At 44.4% G+C, this 25,358-nt stretch overlaps 1 pseudogene across 1 annotated transcript in view; it reads left to right on the top strand.

The window, feature by feature from the left end:
* LOC149301612 (uncharacterized) overlaps nt 1-25,358 on the top strand; it is a 122,120-nt pseudogene that overhangs the window by 93,946 nt on the left and 2,816 nt on the right. Inside the window, exons 2-3 of the transcript XR_016272215.1 lie at nt 5,059-5,179; nt 7,050-7,931. The product of XR_016272215.1 is annotated as an uncharacterized LOC149301612 (transcript). The remainder of the gene's footprint in view (nt 1-5,058; nt 5,180-7,049; nt 7,932-25,358) is intronic.

The following is a 25,358-nucleotide window of genomic DNA, read 5'->3' as shown; positions in this document are numbered from 1 at the left end:
TCTTCAGGCAGAAAAGGGAGGTTTATGCAAATGCAGAGTGACATCACTGCTACAGAAGGCTCTCTTGACCAATCAGAGAGCAAGATAAAGGTCCTTCTGGAAGCTTCCGTGAGAAGGAGATATAAGGCCTGAGAGACTAAGAGACAGTTGGGAGAATTGTGTCGGTTGGAGATCGAGAGAGAGAGTTAAAGAGCGGGTCTTGGAAGTTAGTCTCAGAATTGGACGTTTAGGTCTATTTATTATTTTAATAGCTTGTGTGAATTGAATATTATATACTTACCAATATTGTACCTGCAAGATTCTTAATATCTTGTATGACTTATATTTCAGTTATACATTTTGTTATTCATAATACATACCTCCTTAGAGTATCTACTACTCAACGCTCCTTTTACACGTGTCTTGGATTGGTTGATGCTTGGGAAGATCAGTAAAGAAGGAGAAATAAGGTTCCTTAACTGGTCCCAGTGTAGGTTAAGGGAAACCCTTTTATAATTCACTGGATGATGGCAGCATGATTTAAGGAATTTAAGGGTCTGCTGGGCTAAGAGCCATAATGTCTAAATGTCTAATGAGCACTTTGTAAGCCACTCTGATAGCCTTTTGACTGAAGAGAGGGGTATAAAATTATTATTATTATTATTATTATTATTATTATTATTATTACAGGGCCGCAGTTTGGCTGCTTGGACCACCGGAGATCTTCACAGTGAGTCAGTTGGAAAAGCCCATCTCACTCCAGAAAATAAAGGTACTTGAGGAGTTTGTACTCTACGTCTTTCTGTAATAATAGTTACAAAACTGATAATAGCATTTGGGACATTTAGTCTTTTAAAAACAAATAGTGCAGATTTAAATTCTGCTTTAAAACCTCTTTCCATCTGCCAGCTTTGTGCTGGTTTTGCGGGGAAATGAGAAAGTGTTGGGAGGGAGGGACTGCCAACAGAATTAGGAGATGCATTGCAGGCTATGGACAATTTGTGGCAAAGAAAGGTCCAAAATACACTGCAGCAATAGTCCAGTTTGAGAGCGCTTTAACTGCCCTGGTCCAGTGCTAGGGAATCCTGGGAACTGGAGTTTATTATGGCACCAGAGCTCTCTGGCAGAGAAGGCTCAATGTCTCACAAAACTACATTTCCCAGAATTCCCTAGCACTGAGCCAGGGCAGTTAAAGTGGTCTCAGATTGGATAATTGCTGCAGTGTCTTCTGGACTTAGGTGACCCTTGGCAAGTCACTCTCTCTCAGCCTCAGAGGATGGCAATGGCAATCCCTCTCTGAAGAAACCTGCCAAGGAAACCCCGTGATAAGGTTGCCTTAGGGTCGCCATAAGTTGAAAACTACTTGAAGACACAAATGAAGAACAGAAGAAAGTCTGCGATTGTTTCTCAGGTTGTACATGGGAACGGGAGGCAGTGTGGTGCAGTGGTTTGAGTGTTGGGTTACAACTCTGGAGGTCAGTGCCCCACTCTACCATGAAACCAGTTGGGTCCCTTGGGCAAGAAGTCACACTCTCCAAGCCTCAGGGAAGGCAATGACAAACCTCCTCTGAACAACTCTTGTGAAGAAAACCCCAGGAGAGGCTCCCCAGAAGTCAACAATGACTTGGAGCCACTGCACAAAAAACAACAAAGCCTCAAGAAAGAGCCAGCGTGGTTTAGTGGCTGGAGCATTGGACTATGACCCTGGAGACCAGGGTTTGAATGCCCTCTTGGCCACGGAAACCCACTGAGTGACCTTAGGCAAGTCACACTCTCTCAGCCTCAGAAGGAGGCACTTGAAAAACAACTTCAGGACAAGAAAAGCCTGCAAAGGGCTTCCGTTAGGGTCGCCATAAGTCAGAAACAACTTGGAGGCACACAACAACAACAAGAGAAGTAACACCACTAACACAAGGCAGCTAAGGAGAAAGAAAGAAAGAAAGAAAGAAAGAAAGAAAGAAAGAAAGAAAGATGTGGGAGTTGTAGTCCTTGTTTCAGAGGGATTGAAGGGGTCTTACTGCAGGGCTGGACCCCTCTTCTTTCTGGCCCTGTGGATACTGGGAGATCCAGTCCAGGAAATACACTTTAAATCCCATTGGCAAGAGACAAGGCTACTACTGCCTTTCAGATCCAGTTTGCCCCAAATCCTTTATGAGGCCAGAAACCCCTTTGTTAGGAAGCAAACACCAAATATCTCAGGAAGGCCCTATATCTCCCAAGGCCCCCTCCCTCCAGGACCTCCCTCCACTCTTCCCCTCTGTCTCTCTCTCTCCCCTGAAGGCCTCAAATGTCAACTGCTGAGCACTCAGGCAGAGGAAGCCATTTTGTGTTTCAGCTGCCAATTTTGTGTTCTGGCAGCCATTTTGTGTTCCAGTGGCCATTTTGTGTTCTGGCAGCCATTTTGTGTTCTGATGGCCATTTTGTGTTTTGGCGGCCATTTTGTGTTCCAGTGGCCATTTTGTGTTCTGGTGGCCATTTTGTGCTGCTTGTGACTGTGGGTAATAATGTTCCGGAACCTTCTCTGAGCCTCAGTTGAACAGAGGCCTCTCTTTTTCACCTGAGGCTCCAGAGCAAGAAGGAGGCCAGGCTCCTTGGGCCAAAAGGAAGGAAGTCTGTCTCTTTGTGTGTCTTTTGTGTCTCTTTTCTGAGAGGGTTTTCTTATTACACAGCTCTGCTCCTTCTGGGGAACATGGGTTTCAAAAGGGATCAGAAATGATGAGGATAGTTTTAATACAAGCCTTATTCTTCTTCTTCACAAACATTGGGCTTTGGCTTTTAAGCTAGTCCCCCAAAAAAGGCTAAAAGTGGCTCCTTTGGGAGGTTTTAAAAGTCTCCCCAGTTTCCTTATTAATAGATTTTCAAGCAAGAAGGAAGGAGGCAGACCAGAATAACTCATATTACCAAGAACGAAACAAACAAACATACAAACAATGAACAACAAGAAGAATAAGGATTAGACTGAAAAACAAACTGTTTATATTTTAAAAAAGCAAAACCATTTTTAAAAGGATAAAAATTTGACTTAGGTGCTTCTATCCTTTTATAACCAATTTAGACTTTATCTGCATTATAGAAATAATAATAAATAATAATAACCGGTCCTTGCCTCCCCTTTGGGAAAGGAGACCCCCTCAGCCCCCTGGACTCACTCCTGCCACTCATTCGTAGGGCTGGGACTCAGATGAGTTTCCTAGGCATTGTCACCTTCTGCCCTCCATGGCAATTGGCACTGACCTTTTCCCCATTGCCTTCCCTCCCTCAGCCCTTGGACCTCCTCCTCCTTCGCACTCAGAACAACCCTGCTCTACGGCTGAGGAGACGGACTCTGACCCAGGGAAGCTCCAGCCATAAAGGACTGCAGAAGAGCCCTTTCTAGGGCTGCAGGAATCAGGGTCCTTGTATTGAAGGTAGGTCTTTATTCTTGGAGCTGGAAGAGGACCTTTTTTTAAATGTTTCAGTCCAGGATTGTGTGGAAAGGTTGCAGCTGAGAGACTGAGCCATTGGGAGAATGAGGAACCACCCGGCCAGACAGCCTGAACCAGCAGAACCCTCTATTCTCCACTGTTGCTCCAGGTGGAATCAGGCTAAAACTGGCCATTCACTGACACAGGTCCTACCAAAGAATTGTGGAAGCAATCCCACATCGCCATTCCATGCTTAGTGAGAGTGTTGGGTGTGAGGTTTAAGGGAAGCATCCAGCTGTGTTTATGTAGTGAGAAGCAAAATGAAGACATCTTCCTCTGAGGGCCACTGGGGAGGTCAGGAGGCGTCAACAAATGATGCACTCATTTCACATCTAGCTACTGGGACATAACCAGGGCCCTCTCCAATTCCCCATCCCCTAATCCCCCACCACTCTAAGAAGGCATGGAGTATCTGTTGTGTAGGGGAGCTGGAGTGAATCTATGCTAGCTCCAGGGGCCTTTGTTTGAAGCAGAGGGAGGAAGGGGATACCCAGCTCTACATCGGCCCAAAGGAGGCATATGTCACCTGTGTATGTCACCAGCAGGATGCTGTTCTCTGTATCTTTGAGTGCTGCAGGGTTTCTTGCTAATTCAATCCTAACCCTGGTCCCTTTTCTCAAAAACTTCATCTCGGCCTCCTTGGACACGGCTTTGGGGCCTCTCTTGCTAGAAGTGACCAAGTGCAGGGCCACCAGGACCCCTGCCCACCTGATGGCCGACACAGAGGCCAAGCGGAGGGAGTTGGGCTCCAACAGAAAGGGGATGTCGAGGTACAACAACTCTTTGGTGAGTCACTATCCTAATAGCTTCATCTGTGCCACTGCTGGGCCAATTTATGAAAGGAAGTAAATAAAATACTGTCCAAGTTTGACAGAGACAGTCCTGGTTAATCCTCTGTCAAACTTCTTTTTCAGGGGATTTTAAAAATGTCCCGGTTGCTTTCTCCTCCTCCCACTTTTCCCCTCTCAGTTCACTTCAGTTCCTGAGTGCAATTGAGTTTGCAGCCCATCAACTCAAAAGTGGGGAGAGAAGAGGAAAGAAGGAGACAGGATATGGCCCTTTGCAGGAGGCTGAAGCAAAAGGAAACTCCTTTGCCCTTCCTAGCTTGTATGATCTTCCTCATAAACAACTTTGGCCATCTTTACTGCCTTCTGGGTTGCTTGTCCACATGTATCTTGCTTTTCCAATCTGTGAAATGTTGGGGGCTATGGGAGAACATCTCTGGATCTAAATATGGGGTGGGCCCAGTGGCCCTCAAGCCCAGAGTGCTCCCCAGAACTATTATTAAAAATGATGTTTGCCTCTGAAATGTGGCAAGAAATGTCTAAATGCACCAGAATTCTTTGGTGGCTAAATGTACTGTATGTGTTGGGATAGTCGGTATCCTAATCCATCTTCAATATCCCAGGCATGGCCTAAATTATATTGTGTATTATATTGAAAAGATTCGAGACAAACTGGATCTCAAAGGCAGTAGCTTTTTTCTTGCTGACAGAATTTAAAGTTTATTTCCTGGACTGAATTCTAAAGTGATCAAATAATATTTGGATGCACCATGTACTTTCCTCCCCCTTTGCTTAGTCAGTCTGTGGATGAGGGCTATTTTCTGTTCCAGGTGACCTTTGCGGATGTGGCAGTATATTTCACCGAGGATGAATGGAATCTGTTGACGAAGAAGCAGCGACTTATGTACAATTATGTGATGATGGAGAATTACGAGAATGTGGCCTCTGTGGGTAAGGAAGCTGACTTCATTGCCTTTCCTATGAAGACTGAGGTCCCTTTCATACTACATTATCATGGCACTATGATTCAACTTTAGAATCATTGAATCATAGAGCTGGAATAGACCACAAGGACCATCTGGTTCAACCCCTTGCTATGCAGGAATACACATTGAAAGCATCTCCACCAGATACCACCCAGCCTTTGTTTATAGACCTTCAAAGACCTTTAAAACCCTTCAAGGAAGGAGTGATTTAGAAATTAATAATAAGAAGAAGAATAACCATAATGAGATTCCACCATGCTCTGAGGGAGAATATTCCATTGTTGAATAGCTCTTACTGTCAGGAAGTTCCTCCTAATGTTTAGGTTGAACCTCTTTTCCTGTGCCTTGCTTCCATTGTTCTGTCCTTTTTGAATTGTGGTGCCCAGACCTGGACACAATATTCCAGGTGGGCTCTGACCAACGCAAAATAGAGTGGTACTATTACTTCCCTTGTTCTAGACACTATACTTCTATTAATGCAGCCAAAAATTGCATTGGCCTTTTTAGCTGCCACATCACACTGTTGACTCATGTTCAACTTGTGGTCTACTTGGACTCCCTTTCACATGTAGTCTTGTTCAGCCAGGTGTCACCCATCCTATATCTGTGCATTTCATTTTTCCGCCCTTAGTACAGTACCCTACATTTCTCTGTGTTGAAATTCATTCTTTTAGCTTTGACCCAGCTTTCTAGTCTATTCAGGTCATTCTGAAGTTTGATCCAGTCCTCAGGGGTATTAACTACTACTCCTAATTTGCAAATTTGATAAGTATACCCTCAATTCTGTCATCCAAGTCATTGATAAAAATGTTGAATAGCACTGGGCCCAGGAGAAAACCCTGTGGCACCCCACAAGTCACTTCTCTCCAGGATTAAAAGGAGCCATTATTGAGCACCCATTGGGTTCAGCAGTCAACCAGTAACAAATCCATGTAACTGAGTGTTCAAAAAGGTTTAAGTCACTTTAGAATATTTCCTGTGGAGGGGAAATGATCTGAAACCAAATTGAATGCAATGGGTGCTTGGTGCAAATATCTCAGACAAAAAGGATTATCACACTGGCTCTCAGGTCCTTCTCGGCTCTGAATTTCGATTACGTTCAAAAGCCAGTGTACACTACAATCTGAGGGTGACACTCTCAGATGCAGCTCAGCAATAACATAGCAGAGTAATGAAGTAAATAGCCAGATATAGATATTTGGCAATGCACTGACCACTTTTCACACTTATTAAAAAGTCACAAACAGTTGATTTTATCGTAATCCTTGGAGGTTCTCTATCTTGAGTTGCAAAATAATACAAATATTTGCAAGCTATGCTCTCCAACTTCCATCATGTTCAACATCCCTTGTACACACAACTCCAATCCAATCCACATGAATCCACATGTGAGCTGCATACTGTATTGTTGTGAGTCATCTCCTGGTGCCAAACAGCATTAAGTGGCATCTGCAGTTAGCTTGCATCATGTCTTGTGCTCTGACTCAGGACTCCATGGCAGTCTCACAGGATATGATGCCGCCTGCCAATCAAAGTATTTTTGCACATGTTTAATTGAATATTTTTTCAACAGTCCTTTCTCTGAATATCTCCTTCCAGTGATTCCCCTAAGGTAGGCCCCCTCCAATCTCTTCTTTGTTAACGCCTATAAGTAAATATACAATCGTTCCATGGATTTAGGGGCATAAGCAGCAGGATGTTGCTTGGGTTACTCACAGAATCTTTCTTAATTTAATCTCTAATAAGGATGGGTTAATGTGGGCTAAATCATGGGGTAACACTCTCTTCCCTTAACTCTGATTTTTAGTCTCATCTGTCATTGTTCTTCTTTACAGAAGAACACTTGAGTCATGAGAGAGTCCACACAGGAGAAAAGCCATACAAATGCCAGCATTGTGGGAAACGTTTTTCTTGGAAGTCATACCTAGTGAGACATCAGATAGTCCACACAGGAGAGAAGCCATACAAATGCCAGCATTGTGGGAAATGTTTTTATCAGAAGTCATGCCTAGTGATACATCAGAGGGTCCACACAGGAGAGAAGCCATACAAATGCCAGCATTGTGGGAAATGTTTTTCTTGGAAGTCATACCTAGTGAGACATCAGATAGTCCACACAGGAGAGAAGCCATACAAATGCCAGCATTGTGGGAAATGTTTTTATCAGAAGTCATGCCTAGTGATACATCAGAGGGTCCACACAGGAGAGAAGCCATACAAATGCCAACATTGTGGGAAGTGTTTTTCTTGGAAGTTACAACTAGTGAGACATCAGAGAGTCCACACAGGAGAGAAGCCATACAAAGGCCAGCATTGTGGGAAATGTTTTTCTCAGAAGTCACACCTAGTGACACATCAGAGAGTCCACACAGGAGAGAAGCCATACAAATGCCAGCATTGTGGGAAATGTTTTTCTTGGAAGTCACACCTAGTGACACATCAGAGAGGCCACACAGGAGAGAAGCCATACAAATGCCAGCATTGTGGGAAATGTTTTTCTTGGAAGTCACACCTAGTGACCCATCAGAGAGGCCACACAGGAGAGAAGCCATACAATTGCCAGCATTGTGGGAAATGTTTTTCTCAGAAGTCACACCTAGTGACACATCAGAGGGTCCACACAGGAGAGAAGCCATACAAATGCCAGCATTGTGGGAAATGTTTTTATCAGAAGTCAGACCTAGTGAGACATCAGAGAGTCCACACAGGAGAGAAGCCACACAAATCCCAGTAGCGAACTAATACTATTTTTGTCAATAAGAAATACAAAAAATATATTTTCCATCCAGTGGTGCTAAGAAAAGGCCCTTGTGATTTTGCCTGTAAGGTTTGTCTGTCCATATGTCTGTTTATCTTTTAAAGTAGTATTTTGTTAAATTTAGATTGTAATTGCTGTTAGTATAGATAATTGCTTTAGTTTATAAATTTGGCTGGGGATTTCGGGTGTGAAATAGGTTAGCTAGATGGGGAGCTGGGATTTGTTGCAGCTGGATAGAATACTTAAGGGAATGATAGCTTTTGCAATGTGTGGGATGTTGGCTGAAGAAAGTTGGGGACAGGTATTAACAGAAAGGGCTAGTTTGTGGGATTGCAAAGGGGACTTGTTACCTGTGGGGCATAGACTGTAGGAATGGGAATTGGGGGCTATATTTGGAAGGGGGTGATATTTTACGTTTTGGGGTTTTAATGTATTATTTGTATTGGAGTGTGCAGTTCTGGCTTAAACACTGAATTTCTATGTGTTCTCAATAAAGTTCTTTGCTGTTTCAACACACTGGACTCTTTGATGCACAGAAGTTCTGAATTTGCCCAAACTGAACCTTTCTTCTCTCTTCAGTCCTCAGCTCCATTCCCAGCCATAAGAACAGCAGAAGCAAACATACATGCACACGCACACATATACAGGATACACAGAGAGAGCTTTATTTCCAAATCAGAGCCTTCCTTTCTTGACTTTCCCTCCTGAGTCCAGCTCTCTACTTTGGGCTCCATTGCTGTTTCCTCAAAGGAAGAAAGGGGGGAAGGAAGGGGAGGCCGCTGAACCCCTAGCGCATTCCTTTTTTTTCTCGCAAAAGCTGCCAGCGGAATAAGAAGCAGCATCTAGGCCCTGGCAATCCCTGTGCTTTCTGATGAGGGGCTTTCGGAGGCATCTGTGCATTAACAGCCCCTGAAGCCATTGATGCCCTCACAGTCTGTTCTGAGGAGGGAGGGAAGGGGGAGAGCCTTCGTTCATTCAGAGGAATGGCTGGAGGGTCTTCTTGGGGGCACTTGTGGGGATTATAAGAAGGAAGGAAGCCCCTCTTCTCCCCCCAAAGAAAGTCAGGGGTCCTGCCAGGCCTCCTCTCCCTCTTTCCTTTCCTGCTCCCTCCTTGGGGGATTGCTTAGGGCCCAGGTACTTGGGGGATTATTATGAGAAAAGAGGGCAGGGAAGACCCTTGGAGAGAGGCATGGCCATGGAGGGAATCAGGATCCAAAAATTAAAAGGGTATTGAGCAGCCCTCTCCCTCCTGGAAAGTGGGGCAGAGGAGAGACTCTCCCTTCTGATGCGTCATTTGGGGAATTGTTTTGTGCCAAATAGAGAGAATCACACAGGACAGAGTTCAATAGCATTGGAAGCAACATTTTTTGGGGGAGAAGTTTTCTCTGGAGTCCTGAGGGGAGAGGGCTCCGCGGGGGGGGGGGGGGAGGGGGGAGAGAAAAGCCAAAGTCTAGGCCAAAGCCAAGAGGAGCGAAACAGGGGGACCTCAAAACTCTGGCAATCCCCTGGTAACCTGGGAACTAGGTTTAGAGGTGCTCCCTTCATTCTAAATGCCACGGCCCTGGTCTTGAAGGGAGAGAAAAACCAGCAGTACCTGCTTGACTTGATCCCCTTCCCCACTGCCATTCCCTTCTCTTTTGTGTCGTGTCTTTTTAGATTGTAAGCCTGAGGGGCAGGGAATTGAGTAATTAACCATCTGTAAGCTGCCTTGGGATCCTTTGTGGCTGAAGAGAAAAGAATAAATACTCTAAGTTTAGAAGCAACAATTCCCAAATTATTGTGTTACAGCATTAGCAATATAGCATGTACATTTCTGTACCGCTTATCAGTGCACTCAGCACTCCCTAAATGGCTTACAACATGTAAGCCAATTGCCCTCAACAAGCTGGATACTCATTTGACTGACCTACGAAAGGATGGAAGGCTGAGTGGACCTTGGAGCCTTGCCTGGAATCGAACTCACAACCGTGGCTGCAGCACTGACATTTAACCACTGCACCACCAGTGCCCCAGGTTCTCCACAATCTTCTAGTCTAGACAATTCAACATACCCTTTACTTTCTTCTTTGTGTGGCTAATGTAGTATTTCTTTGTTGTATGACGTTTAAGCCAAATAACCAGAGTATAATATTGCTGCAAACTTCATTTAATTCCAAAATATGACAGTTGGAATATTCTGAAGAAGCTGAATAAGGAAATCAGATTATATCGTACTGTTTACAGACTCCAATCTGTCATTTTCACATCATATACATGTTGCTAACTGCCCTTGAACTGGTCCCGAGGCCCCCGACTCATGCTGACCCTGTGGATGAGACATCTCCAAGACCCCTGTCCTCCATTGCTCTGTTTAGGTCCTGCAAATTCAGGTCCGATTATTGACTCTAACCACTGGGCACGCGGTTTTCTCTACCTTCTATTTTTCCTAGCATTGTTGTCCTTCCTAATGAGTCATGCCTTCTTGTGATGTGTCCAAAGTACGACAGCCTCGATTTAGTCATCTTGGCTTCCAGAGAGAGTTCTGTCTTGATCTGCTTTAGAACCCATTTGTTTGGCTTTTTGGCTGTCCAGGGGATCCTTTGCACTTTTCCCCACCATCGCATCTCGATTGAGTTGATTTTCTTCCTGCTGGCTTTCTTAACTGTCCAGTTCTCACATGTGTATAAAGTGATGAGGAATCCCATGACTTGGACAGTTCTAGTTTTAGTGCTCAGTTGTTTCTCTTTAGGATCTCGTCTAGTTCTTTCATCGCTGCCCTCCCCATTCCCAGTCTTCCTCTGATTTCTTGACTGCAGTCTCCATTCTGATCAGTGCTTGATCCAAGGAACTCTAACTTTCGATTTCCTCACAGTCTAAGTTGAATTTATGCAGCTTCTCCATGGTCACTATTTTTGTTTTCTTTATGTTCAGCAGTAATCCTGCCTTTACACTTTCACATCAGCCCTTTTCACATCATATACAAACAGTTACTCGAACATCTAAGCAAAGGCCTGACTTTCAGTGTCACACCACTGATCACAACACACACAGTGGTTTCATGGGCACATCATACATGTCATCACACACCTCATCCCTTTGCTGTTTTGCTTCTTTGTGTGTGAGGATCTGTTTCTCTCACAATTTTTCTTCCTTGCTGATTTTTCTCTTTCTATCCCCACGGCTTTTCTCTCTATTAACCTTCCACTTCACTTTCTCTCTTTCTCTCTCTCCTCTCCCTCCATGTTTTCCTTTTGTATGAGAAAAAAGAAACTATGGCCTGTTACAGACTGCCAAAATAAAGCTGCTTCGGGTCTCTTTAGAGGTATGCTATTTAAATGATGCATGCATTCCAAGAATCCGGAACCTGCACTCCAGTGCTTAGGAATGGAGTGTGGCTTTGGTGCGACCTCCGGACTTTTAGGACCCATGCATCATTTAAATAGCATACCTCCAAAGAAACCCAAAGCAGCTTTATTTTGGAAGTCTGTAACAGGCCTATGTTCCTGACTCTCTAAGACTTATCCCTCCCTCTCATACACACAAGTCATTAAGTGCATGTCTGCACCCATTTGAAAAATGGCTAATATGCCCACTGCCCCCCCAAAACGTGGGAGATTTCAGGCGTATGTAATGAGAAGTAACATCCTCAATAAGGACATCACACATTATAACTTTTGTAGAGCAGAGAGTGAGCTGGTTTACACAGAATTCAACCCCATTACATGAATGAGCCACATTTTCTTTCTTTAATATGTTTACTGCACTTACATTCCTGCTTTTCTCCCAAAATGGGATACAAGGTGGCTTACAATAATTTTTAAAATATTCAGCTAAAACATTAATTTACAAAAGCTATAAAGAAATTAGGCGTCAGCATTGAAAACATGACTAAAACACTGAAAACAAAAACGTATTTAAAACAGTTTTCATGTATATATATCTACAGAGAGAGAGCATACCATGTCACACACTGCAGCTCCATAGTTAAAATCCCAAAGCCTGCCCAAATAGAAATGTCTCCATCTGCCAGAAGAAAGACAGGAGGGAAGGAGCCAACCGGACTTTCTGTGGAGCCAAGTCCTCCTTTTGGGAGCAGCCACGGATAAGGCTCTCTCCCGAATCCTTACTAAGATTGTCTGTGAGGATGGTGGGACTGTGAGGAAGCCCTCCCTTTAGATGTCAATGCACACCTTGGTTTATATCAAGAGATACGACCTTTCCAATATTAAAAACAAAAGCTGTATGCTCACACACACAGTTTCCCATCTCCACTCCTGCTTTTTCATACCTTGGAAGAAGAGATGGGTCATTCCTTCTATGGACATGTGATTTCCCTAAACGCAACTTGATGAAAGCCAACCAAATATGAACTAAGGTATCAGATCTTGGTTTGTTTTAACCAGAGTTTACTCATAAAAGCAACGCTGTGGCTTCTCCAAAGGATTCTTTAAAACTGAGTAGATGGAGCTAATTAGTTTGAGTCTTAAAACTATGGTGGGGAGGCGGGAAGCCTCAGATCTGACCTAAATGCATTGCTGATCACTTCTATCCTGATGGTCTTCAATAAAGTTATTTTGTTTATTCAATTAAAAAAAAAGGAAGCAAATGCTTTCAAGCCCCTTCTCCAGCGAGCAAAAAGAAGAGGGCAGAGTATGAGAGCTCAAGGCTCAAATACTATTCATGCCACAAGAAACCACGGTTTCCCATTACAATAATACCAGGGCAATATGTACATTAGATAGGGCTTTAAGCACCAAATGCTGAAAAACACACTCAGTAGCACACAGAAGATATAAGGAAAACTGTCGCATGGAGCAGGTCAGTGTCACCAAGTGTGGAATAATAATAATAAATATTTTATATACTGCCTCATATGGAGATCTCTGGTCAGCTATATCAGTAACAGACTTCCCTTGGGGATAATCTCCTGGCATTTTTGGACTACAAATCCCTATCAGTTCCTATAGTGGAATGATAGACAGAAGTTACTGTTCAAAATATCTAGGAGATTGGGGAAAGCTCTGACTGACTTTTCAAGGACAGTGATAGATCTTCCTTAGCTTCCTTACTACATAAGATCCTACACAAAAACTGAACACAGAACCTCCTACATACAAAGCATGAACTCTGTTGGTGCATTATAGCACCTTTCTTGCAATACGGTAAAAACACATACCAGGACCTATAACCTGTAGAACAGGAGATACATGATTTGGAGGTGAAGAAGGGACACCCCTTTTTCAGCATCAGATTAGCCCACATGGACAGTAAGAAAATGCTTACACAAAGAGAGTTACAGGTTTATTTAAATAGGGTACTGAAGATGTCACAAGCTTTGGACTGAAATCATTTGTGACCACTGATGACAAGGGCAATGTCCAGCAGATGACTGACACACGAACAGCCACATCCCACCAAATACTTTAAAAGGAAACACCAGGGGATGGGGGTGGAAAATCACTCTCCGTCTACCATTTATTACTATTCTGAGAATACAGTCATTCATTCTCTGTCACCAACTGACCACAATTCTCTGCATGGAATAGAATTTGCTGGAAATACAAAACACAGTACAATAGTGATTCAACAAAACAGTGATGAAAAACAGCAAAGAGAAAACCAGAAGCGGGGAATAGACCTATGGCCAACTTCTGGCAGAGTTATGCGAGAGATTCCTAGAGAGAACATATCAATCGAAACCTCAAATAATCAAATCTGCAAAAGTCAAAAGAAGGACAAAAGTTCTGCTCAGGTTCCCTTGATTCAGCCCCATAACCTCCCAAATTATGTCTAGCCATTTGGCATGCGGCCTTCCTCTCTTTCTACTCCCTTCTACCTTTCCTAGCATTACTCTCCTTCTTAATTATTCATGCCTCCTCATCATGTGGCCAAAATACAACAGACTCAGTTTAGTCGTTTTGGCTTCCGGGGAGATTTCAGGCTTGGTCTGTTCTCGGACCCATTTGTTTGTCTTTTTGACTGTCTGCGGTATCCTCAGCCTCTTCTCCAGCACCAGATCTCAAATGAATTTATGTTCTTCTCATCCATTTTCATTACTGCCCAGCTCTCACAGCCGAACATGGCAACAGAGGATACAATGGACTGGACATTAGTGCTCAGTTGTATATCTTTAGATTTTAGGACCTTGCCCAGTCCCTTCATGGCTACCCTTCCCATTCATAGTCTTGTTTCGATTTCTTGACTGCAGTTTCCCATTCTGATCAATGTTTGCTCCAAGATACAAGAAACCTTTTAACTTCCTCATTATTTAGGTTGGATTTATGTAGATCTTCCCAAGTCATTATTTTTGTTTTCTTTATGTTCCGTAACAAAGCTGCCTTTGAGATTTCTTCCTTGACCTTCCTTAGTCATTGTTCCAAGTCCGTGGTGTTTTCCGATAGTAGTATAGTATGGTCCATGTATCTTAAGATTGCTGATGTTCCTTCCTCTTATCTTCCCTCCTCCTCTTCAAACCAGCTGTTCATTTATTTTCTGCATGTAAATTGAACAGTTGGGGTGATAAGATGCAGCCTTTTGCCAATTGAGAAATATTCTGTTTCTCCATGTTCTGTTCTGACAGAAGCCTCTTGTCCTGAGAACAGATTCCTCATCAGGACTATCAGATGTGTTGGCACTCCCATGCCTTTAAGGGCTTTCCATAGCCTTTCATGATCTATGCAGTCAAAGGCTTTGCTATAATGACCAGTGTTTCATAAACTCTGGTCTTCCAAGTGGTTTGGACTTTACTGGTCAGTAAACGGGGGAGCTGTAATCCTGGTAACAAGTTTAGGAAACACTGCTATAGTCTGTTAAGCACACAGTGACTTTCCCCCCTGGAATGCCTCTGTACAGTCACACAACTACAAATCCCAGAATTCAATATCACTGAGAGCCATGGCAGTTTAAAGGTGGACTATTTCTGCAGTGTAGATGCAACCAAAATGAATTACAACTCAGAGTTGGAAGAGACCCCAAGGGCCATCCAGTCCAACCCCATTCTGCCATGCAGGAACTCCCAATCAAGGCATCCCTGACAGATGGCCATCCAGCCTCTGCTTCAAGACCTCCAAGGAAGGAGACTCCACCAAAATCTCCGATGGAGTTTGTTCCACTGTCAAACAGCCCTTTCTGTCAGGAAGTTCCTCCTAATGTTGAGGTGCAATCTCTTTTCCTGCACTTTGCATCCATAGTCCCTGGAGCAGCAGAAAACAATCTTGCTCCATCCTCAATATGACATCAAATATTTAAACAGGGCTGTCATATCACCCCTTAACCTTCTCTTCTCCATGGTAAACATCCCTAGTTCCCTAAGTCCTTCCTCATAGGGCTTAATGGGTTCCAAATCCTATGAAATATTTCTGCTTCAGGCTGAAGCATGGCCTTTCCTCTTCTGTGAAGAAAACACTGTGGCATCTGAAAAGGTGATCTGCAATAGAAAATAGCCCTCATCCAGAGAGCGATTAAGGAGGGAAGCACAGGGTGAATCCCAAATATGATTTGATCCCTTCAGGATATCAATATTGGGATATCCTCCCTTCTCTTTTCCTTAGCTCCCTGGATCTTCAAGAATGGGGTGAGAGGGAAAAGACAAGGCTGCAATCTTTGTTCCTGATCATCTAGATTTCTTGTGTGATGGGAGACTTTTTTAAGCACATGAAAGGTTTTCCATGAAGGTCCTGACAATCTGCTTCACTAAACTGATATAAGTCTATGGCAGCCTCTCCCAATCATCCAATTTTTATTATTTATGTATTTGATTTCCAGTCTGTTTGGTCAAGTTCTTTTGCCACAAAAGGCAGAGAACACTCTGGGGCCTTCTTCCCTTCCCTGGCAATAGAAATAGGAAGACCACATATTCAGCCATTAGGAATGGCTTCCTTTCATGGTGGCTCCAAACCAGCTGCCTTCACCAGGAGCCTCACTGAATCAAGCCCTGTCTCAAAGGCATGCGTTCAATGCTCTTTTAGGAACAGAAGATGTCCTCCTGAGGACACTCTGAGGGCTGCCATTGGCTGGAATCCCAGTCCCTCCCACCATCCCTGGCCCTGATTGGCTGGAGTCCCAGTCCCTCCCACATCCCACATTGAATGACATCACTGCTACGGAAGGCTCTCTTGACCAATCAGAGAGCAAGATGAAGGTTCTTCTGGAAGCTTCCGTGAGAAGGAGATATAAGGCCTGAGAGACCAAGAGACAGTTGGGGGAATTGTGTCGGTTGGAGATCGAGAGAGAGAGTTAAAGAGCGGATCTTGGAAGTTAGTCTCAGAATTGGATGCTTAGGTCTATTTATTTGTTTTAAAAGCTTCCATGAATTGAATATTATATACTTACAAATATTGTACCTGAAAGATTCTTAATATCTTGTATGACTTATATTTCAGTTATACTTTGTTATTTATAGTAAATATCTCCTTGGAGTATCTACTACTCTAAACTCCTTTTACACGTGTTTTTGCTCGGTTGATGCTTGGGAAGATCAGTAAAGAAGTAGAAATAAGGTTCCTTAACTGGTCCCAGTGTAGGTTAAGGGAAACCCTTTTATATTTCACTGGATGATGGCAGCAGGATTTAAGGACTTTAAGGGTCTGCTGGACTAAGAGCCATAATGTCTAAATGTCTAATTAACCATTTTTAAGACACTCTGATAGCCTTTTGGCTGAAGAGAGGGATATAAAACTACTACTACTACTATTATTATTATTATTATTATTATTATTATTATTACAGGGCCGCAGTTTGGCTGCTTGGACCACCGGAGATCTTCACAGTGAGTCAGTTGGAAAAGCCCATCTCACTCCAGAAAATAAAGGTACTTGAGGAGTTTGCACTCTACGTCTTTCTGTAATAATAGCTACGAAACTGATAATAGCATTTGGAACATTTAGTCTCTTAAAAACAAATATGGCAGATTTAAATGCTGCTTTAAAACCTCTTTCCATCTGCCATCTTTGCGCTGGTTTTGGGGGGAAATGAGAAAGTGTTGGGAGGGAGGGACTGCCAACAGAATTAGGAGATGGATTGCAGGCTATGGACAGTTTGCGGCCAAGAAAGGTCCAAAACACACGGCAGAAACAGTCCAGTTTGAGAGCGCTTTAACTGCCCTGGCCCAGTGCAAGGGAATCCTGGGAAATGGAGTTTATTGTGGCACCAGAGCTCTCTGACAGAGAAGGCTCAATGTCTCACAAAATTACATTTCCCAGAATTCCCTAGCACTAAAGCGGTCTCAGATTGGATTATTGCTGCAATGTGTTTTGGACCCTTGGCAAGTCACACTCTCTCAGCCTCGGAGGATGGCAATGGTAACCCCTCTCTGAAGAAACTTGCCAAGGAAACCCCATGATAAGGTTGCCTTAGGGTTGCCATAAGTTGGAAACGACTTGAAGACACACATGAAGAGCAGAAAAAAGTCTGCACTTATTTCACAGGTTGTACATGGGAATGGGAGGCAGTGTGGTGCAGTGGTTTGAGTGTTGGGTTACAACTCTGGAGGCCCGGGTCCAGTGCCCCACTCCTCCATGAAACCAGCTGGGTCCCTTGGGCAAGAAGTCACACTCTCTCTGCCTCAGGGAAGGCAATGGCAAACCTCCTGTGAACAACTCTTGCCAAGAAAACCCCAGAACTAGACAATGACTTGGAGCCACACCACAAAAAACCACAAAACCTCAAGAAAGAGCCAGCGTGGTTCAGTGGCTGGAGCACTGGACTACGACCCTGGAGACCAGGGTTCGAATGCCCTCTTGGCCACGGAAACCCACTGAGTGACCTTAGGCAAGAAGTCACACTCTCTCAGCCTCAGAGGGAGGCACTTGCAAGACCACTTCTGGACAAATCTTGGCAAGAAAACCCTGCGAAGGGCGTCCCTTAGGGTTGCCATAAGTCAGAAACAACTTGGAGGCACACAATGACAACAAGAGGAGTAACACCACTAACACAAGGCAGCTAGGGAGAAAGAAAGAAAGAAAGAAAGAAAGAAAGAAAGAAAGAAAGAAAGAAGACGTGGGAGGTGTAGTCCTAGTTTGGAGGGGATTGGAGGGCCCTTACTGCAGGGCAGGGCCCCTCCTCTTTCTGGCCATGTGGATGCTGGGAGATCGAGTCCCGGAAATACACTTTAAATCTCATTGGAAAGAGAAAAGGCTACTTCTGCCTTTCAGATCCAGTTTGCCCCAAATCCTTTATGAGGCCAGAAACCCCTTTGTTAGGAAGCGAACACCGAATATCTCAGGAAGGCCCTATATCTCCCAAGGCCCCCTCCCTCCAGGACCTACTTCCTCTCTTCCCTCAGTCTCTCTCTCTCCCGGAAGGCCTCAAACTGCCAATTGCCAAGCGCTCAGGCAGAGGCAGCCATTTTGTGTCCCAGTGGCCATTTTGTATTCTGGCAGCCATTTTGTGCTGCTTGTGACTGTGAGGAATGTTGTTCCAGAACCTTCTCTGAGGCCTCAGTTGAACAGAGGCTTCTCTTTCTCTCCTGGGGCTCCAGTGTCAGAAGGATGCTAGGCTTCTTGGGCCAAAAGGAAGGAAGTGTGTCTCTTTGTGTGTCTTTTGTGTCTCTTTTCTAAGAGGGTTTTCTTATTACACAGCTCTGCTCCTTCTGGAGAACATGGGTTTTCAAAGGGATCAGAAATGGGGAGGATAGTTGTAATACAAGCCTTATTCTTCTTCTTCACAAACATTAGGCTTTGGCTTCTAAGAGGAGGCTAGTCCCCCAAACAATGCCAAAAGTGGCTCCTTTGGGAGGTTTTAAAAGTCTCCCCAGTTTCCTTATTAATAGATTTTCAGGAAAGAGCGAAGGAGACAGACCAGAATAACTCATATTACCAAGAATGAAACAAACAAACATACAAACAAACAAGAAGAAGAAGAAGAAGAAGAAGGATTAGACATAAAAGCAAACTGCATATATTTTAAAAAAGGAAAACCATTTTAACAGGATAAGATTTGACTTGGATGCTTTTACAACTGACTCAGGCTGTATCTGCACTACATAAATAATCCAGTTCAAAACTTCTTTAACTCTCCTGTTTCCATCCTATGGAATCCTGGGATTTGTAGTTTGTTGTGGCATGAGAGCTCTCTGGCAGAGAAGCTAAGTGTCCAAAGGTAAAATTCCAGGATTCCATAACACTGAGCGGTTAAAGCGGTGCCAAAGTGCCTTATTTCTATAGTGTGGATGCAGCCTTCTTGGAAAAGGGGCTGATGCTGGGGAAAAGAGGAGGAATGCAGAAGGAAAGGAGGACGGACGGACGGACTGAGGGCCACCTGCAGCTGGACTGGCCTCCCTGAGCGGTCAAGACCTGAGCTGGGTTGTGGATGATGGGCACTCTTAATATTAATATTAATAGCTTTCATTATTGATTGTAATTAAGGAGGGGATCAGGTTCCTCCTTTCAATAGCATCAGGAAAATGTTTAGGTGTTCTTAAATTTGGAATTCCTGTTTGGGGTCCCTTTCGACTTTGGGGCCCTTTCATCCTCTGTTTTGTGTTCCCTGAAGGCCTCAAACTGCCAACTGCCAAGCACTGAGGCAGAAGGAGAAATTTTGTGTCCTGGTGGCCTTTTTTGCTTTTGTCAGCCATTTTGTGTTCCAGAGGCCATTTTGTGCTGCTTGTGACTGTGGGGAATAATGTTCCGGAACATTCTCTGAAGCCTCAGTTGAACATGTCAGGAAATGAAATGGATGTGGCCACTAGGTGGAGCTGTTGTGCAAGTTATATACAGCTCTAGTGGCAGTTATATGTGTCAGCATTCGAACAGTGCATCATTGGAATGTTGATGCAACTGTCAACTGTCCTTCCTAACTGTCACTGAGAGACAGAATGAGACAGTTGGTGTGTGAGAGCAACTGCCTCTCTGTGGATGGTGTTACTGTGGCTGTGTCACAGGTTGTGTTATTATTGTTGGTTGGTGTAAATAGTGTGTATTAGAGACGGTTGTCCAATACACTGTGTGTGTGTATATATATATATATATATATATATATTTTGTAAATATTGCAAACGAAGATTAAAGTCCTCATGAAGAGTGAAGGCTTGTTCTGTGGTTATTTCTCAAGCCTGGAGCTCATGTCCGTTTGCAATGGTGAAGGAATATTTCCTTCTTGACCAGAATACCTTTGCAGACATCTCCACAGATTCCTTCTCCCTGGCGTCCTGTCGATGTGGTTCAACTCAGCAGGTGGTCGTGGTGGACAAAGCACGTCTTTCCACACGCCCCAACAGAACAGAGGTTCCTCTTTCTCTCTCTGAGGCTCCAGAGCGAGAAGGAGGCCAGGTTCCTTGGGCCAAAAAGACGGTTGTGTGTCCCTTTGTGCCTCTGACCCTCCATTTTGGGGGGAAGGAAGGAAGGAAGGAAGGAAGGAAGGAAGGAAGGAAGGAAGGGGCCTGTGGGGGTCTGAGGAAGGGAGGCAGGACCAGTGGAGAGGCTGGGCTTTGGGGGCTGAGAGAGAGAGAGGTGGGGAAAGAGACCCTCCCTTTGGGCCCTAGCTGGGGAGGGTCCACCGGTCCTTGCCTCCCCCTTTGGGAAAGGAGACCCCCTCAGCCCCTGGACTAACTCCTGACACTCATTCCTAGAATGGCTGGGACTCAGAGGAGTTTCCTAGGCATTGTCACCTTCTGACCTCCATGGCCATTGGCACTGACCTTTTCCCATTGCCTTCCCTCCCTCAGCCCTGTGGACCTCCTCCTCCTTCGCACTCACAGCAACCCTTCTCTACAGCTGAGGAGACGGCCTCTGACCCAGGGAAGCTCCGGCCATAAAGGACTGCAGAAGAGGCCTTTCTGGGGCTGAAGAAGTCAGTGTCTTTGTACTGAAGGTAGGCTTTTATTCCTGGAGCTGAAAGATGACCTTTGTTTAAATGTTTCAGTCCAGAATTGTATGGAAATGTTGCAGCTGAGAGAGTGAGACCATGCTTTGCAGGAATAAAGCCCCAAATTCGCTCTCTAACAGCATTGTCTTCCCAGAAGGTGGAAGGGAGATTTCCAGACCTCAGACACACAGTGCGCAAGTGAGTCCTTTTTATGGGAATTGTGTGGGTATGTGTTGTTTACTAGAACTTTGTGAGATATTCGTTTCACTGGGTTTATAAAATGAATTTATATACGTCTTCACTTACCCCAAATGAGCATAATCCAGGGTGCAATATTCAAGTCATAAACCTATACATTTATAGATATTTGTTATATCAAGTGCAACGTATTCAGCACTTTGCATCTTTTTAAAAAATATTCAAGGAAAAATGAAGAAATTGTGATTTTAACAATAGATCCATTCAGAAACAATGCACACAAATGTATATGCCTCAATTTCTATGTGGCTTTAGCAAGAAGAGGGAGGAGGTTCATACTTCATGCTCCTGCTATGACTGACATAGGAAACACAGCAGTTAAGCTTAGAAAAATAGTCTCATCTGCAAAAATAAAGTAATTATTTTGACCAGTGTCTAAATGGGAAGGAGGCCATGATGATGGGAGGACATGGATTAGATCTGTAAGGTAATTCATGTCTCATCCAGCCCAAGAGCTAGAGCTTCTCCACCTGGGACATAGAGCAGGTGCTCCCCCTCCTCCTCTGTGTGAAAGAGAAGTCAAATTCTCATCAGTGATGATGACACAGCATGACAAATTTGTATTCCTGAATTTAAAAATCTGAGGAATCCGGAATCCTGTTGGTTAACCCTAGAGATCAGACCCACTGAACCCATAAGTGACTGGTGAGTCAACTTATAGATAAATCCCACTGATTCAGTGATTCTACTCTGATCAGGACTAGGCACAAGATAGAGGCTAGGATTTAGGTCTGCATGTGGCTGGGACAGGATATTCCCAAGACAAGATGGACAGGCAACAATGTGGAAAATGGGCACTCTCCACATGGGCAAAGACACTATCAGAATTGTGACTTCTCTGCATGCAGAAGGCTGCCATGGGAATTGGGTGCTCCCTTTCCATCAGCTCAATCCTCTGGTGCCCCCTGATCCTGGGAGAAGGGCTGGATCCCATTGAAGGGGAGCAACCTGAGAAGAGAGAGCTCCTTTCCTGCCCTTCTTGACGGAGGGCCTCCCTGGGGAAGGGCCATTTTTAGACGCATTCCACCTAGAGCAACACTGGAACATAGAGAGTTCTGCTGGTTTGGCCACTGGGAGAATGAGGAACCACCAGGCCAGACAGCCTGACCCAGCACAACCCTCTGTGCTGCAGTGTTGCTCCGAGTGGAATCAGACTACAACTGGCCATTCAGTGACCCAGGTCCTACCATACAGTTGTGGAAGGCATCCCACATGGCCATTCCATGCCTGGTGAGAGTGTTGGTGTGAGGTATTAGAGAAGCATCCAGCTGTGTTTCTGTAGTCAGAAGCAAAATGAAGAAATCTTCCTCTGAGGGCATTGTGGACCTCTGCAGGTTTCAGCAGATAATGCACTCATTTCACATCCAGCTATGAGGACATAGTCAGGACCCTTTCCAATTCCCCATCCCCTGATCCCCAGCTACTCTCACAAGGCATGGAGTAACTGTTGTGTAGGGGAGCTGCAGTGAGTCTGTGCTAGGTCCAGGGGGTTTTGTTTGGTGCAGAGGGAGGAAGGGGATGCTCACTTCTATATCGGCCCAAAGGAGGCATATGTTACCTGCGTATGTCATCAGCAGGATGCTGTTCTCTGTGTCTTTGACTGCTGCAGGCTTTCTTGCAAGCCTTACCCTTGTCTCTTTTCTCAGGAACTTCATCACAATCCCCTTGTACACAGCGTTGGGACATTGTTTGCTGGAAGTGACCAAAGTGCAGGGCCACCAGGATCCCCCTGCCCACCTGATGGCCAACACAAAGGCCAAGCAGACGGAGCTGGGCTCCAACAGAAAGAGGCTGCCGAGGGTTAACAGCTCTTTGGTAAGTTGCCATCCTGACTGTTAATTTTCATCTGTGTCTGGGCTGGATCATGAAAGCAAGCGGAGAAGATACTGTCCCAGTTTGGCAGAGAGAGTCCTGGTTAATCCTCTGTCTCCTCATTTTTTCAGGGGCTTAGGAAATGTCCTATTTCACTCTCCTCCTCCCATTTCCTCCTTTCTCCTCAGGTCAGTACAGTTGCTGCAAAGTGCATTCCAGGTTCAAAAGAGTCTACAGCCCATCAATGCAAAAGAGGGGAGAGGGGAGGAGAGAAGGGGGCAGGGTCTTGCCCTTGCCAGGAGTCTGAGCCAAAAGGAAAATGCTGTACCCTTTCTCGCTTGTGTGATCTTTATCATTAACAACTTTGGCCATCTTGACCCCCTTCTGGTGTTGCTTGTCCACATGTGTGTTGCTTTCCCCATCTGTGAAATGCTGGATGATATGGAAGAATATCTCTGGACTTAAATTGAGGATTGGCCCAGTGGCCCTCAAGCCCAGAGTACTCCCCAGAACTGTTTATTAAAAATGAAATTTGCCTCTGAAATTAGGTGAAAAATGGCTAAATGAAAACTAATATACATGTTGGAATAGCCAGTATGTTAATCAATCAATAATATTCCAGAAATGGCCGAAATTATATTGTTTATCATATTGTATATTGAAAGGATTCGAGACAAACTGGATCTCAAAGGCTGTAGCTTTTTGCTTTCTTGCAGAATTTAAAGTTTATTTCCTGGACTGAATTCTGAAGTGTTGAAATAATATTTGCAATGCACAATGTGCTTTCCTCCCCTTTTGTTTAGTCACTCTCTGGATCAGGGCTATTTTCTATTGCAGGTGACCTTTGCGGATGTGGCTGTATATTTCACTGAGGAGGAATGGAAACTGTTAACGAAGAAACAGAGACTGATGTACAGTTATGTGATGATGGAGAATTATGGAAATGTAGCCTCTGTGGGTAAGGAACCTGAATCCATTTCACTTCCTTTGAAGACTGAGGGCCCTTTCATAATTCACTGTCAGAGTGCTATGATTCCACTTTAGAATTATAAAATCAAAGAGTTGAAATAGACCACAAGGACCATCCAGTTCAATCTTCTGCCATGCAGGAATAGACATTCAAAGCACCCCCGAGAGATGGCCATCCAGCCTCTGTTTAAAGACCTCCAAAGAAAGAGACTCCACCAAACTCTGAGGGAGTATATTCCACTTTTGAAGAGCTCTTACTATCAGGAAGTTCCTCCTAAGGTTTAAGTGGAATCTCTTGTCCCTGTGGCTTGCATCCATTGTTCCATGTCCATTAATTTGAAATTAATAATAATAATAACCATAATGCGATGCCACCATGCTCTGATGGAGTATATTCCACTGTTGAATAGCTCTTATTGTCAGGAAGTTCCTCCTAATATTTTGGTGGAACCTTTTTTCCTGTGGCTTGTGTGATCGAGTTTGGATTCATATAAATTTTGGGTACCAAGCGATCAAAAATCATGACCCCTGACTGACCCCATCACAGCCGCCATTATCCCAAAAGCGAGCTGACTACGTAGCCAGACAAGCCTAGTAGGCCATGGCTAAAGCAGAAAGGTAGATTTAAACCTTTAAAACCAGTTCTGGGAGTTGCCATTGTCGCAGGCAACATGAATGAGGACAAAGGAAGTTTGCCTCACCTATTGATGGTATTAAGTACCCAGCCATCTACATAGTAGTCTTCTCCCAAAGAAGTGGCAGACCCTTTTGTGTATCCATTGTTTAACTTTAGTCTTAGTCAATAGATAGCCATGAAGACCTTTGTTCCGCAGGTAGCTATAGCCTGAGGATACGTTTCGCAGTATAAATAAGACCCAGATTCCAGCCCTCCTTTGGGCTTTCTGAGCTACAGTTCCAAACCTCAACTCTGTCGAGCAATCGCTCCGGAGCTCTCTTGGGCACTGCACCCTGCTGAAATCACTTGGGCAAGCCAAAGCCCACTGTCTCTTTCGGGCCTCTTGTTAGCTTAGCCCGCTGGAACTTAGCTCCTAGCCATCGCGGTTGCCGCTTGCTTTCTGTTCCCCGCTGCCGTGTTCACTTACCAACATCCCTCACATCTGTCGCTTGGAGAAGACTCCTAAGGTAAATATTTCAACGGTGCCTCTATCCTTTCTCCTTTACCCCCAACTCTTCCCCTCCCTTGCTTTAGCATTGAATGTGCGTGTGCGTGTGTGATCCCTTTTTGGTTGTGTGGCTTTAATAAATGTTTATATTTTATTTGCAACTCATTGACATTGCAGTCTCTGTTTCTTGGGGTTGGACTATATGACCTCTGGTATACACATAGGGACCCAATCCGCTGCATGCGTTGTTAGGACACGCCTCTTGTAAATTTGAGCTAATTAAATTCCCCTGATTCGATCCTTCCTAACAGTTGCGTCCATTGTTCTGTGTCCTTTGTTCTAGAGCAGCAGAAAGCAAGCTTGCTCCATACTCAGTATCTCTTCAAATACTTGAACAGGGCTGTCATATCCACTCTTAACCTTCTCTTCTCCAAGCTAAACAT

The sequence above is a fragment of the Sceloporus occidentalis genome, unplaced genomic scaffold, assembly GCF_023333645.1.
Source record: "Sceloporus occidentalis isolate IW3139 unplaced genomic scaffold, rSceOcc1.0.p SCAF_21, whole genome shotgun sequence".
Taxonomy (NCBI): domain Eukaryota; kingdom Metazoa; phylum Chordata; class Lepidosauria; order Squamata; family Phrynosomatidae; genus Sceloporus; species Sceloporus occidentalis.
Note: the sequence above shows the minus strand (reverse complement) of the source record. Positions and strands in the feature narration are given on the sequence as shown.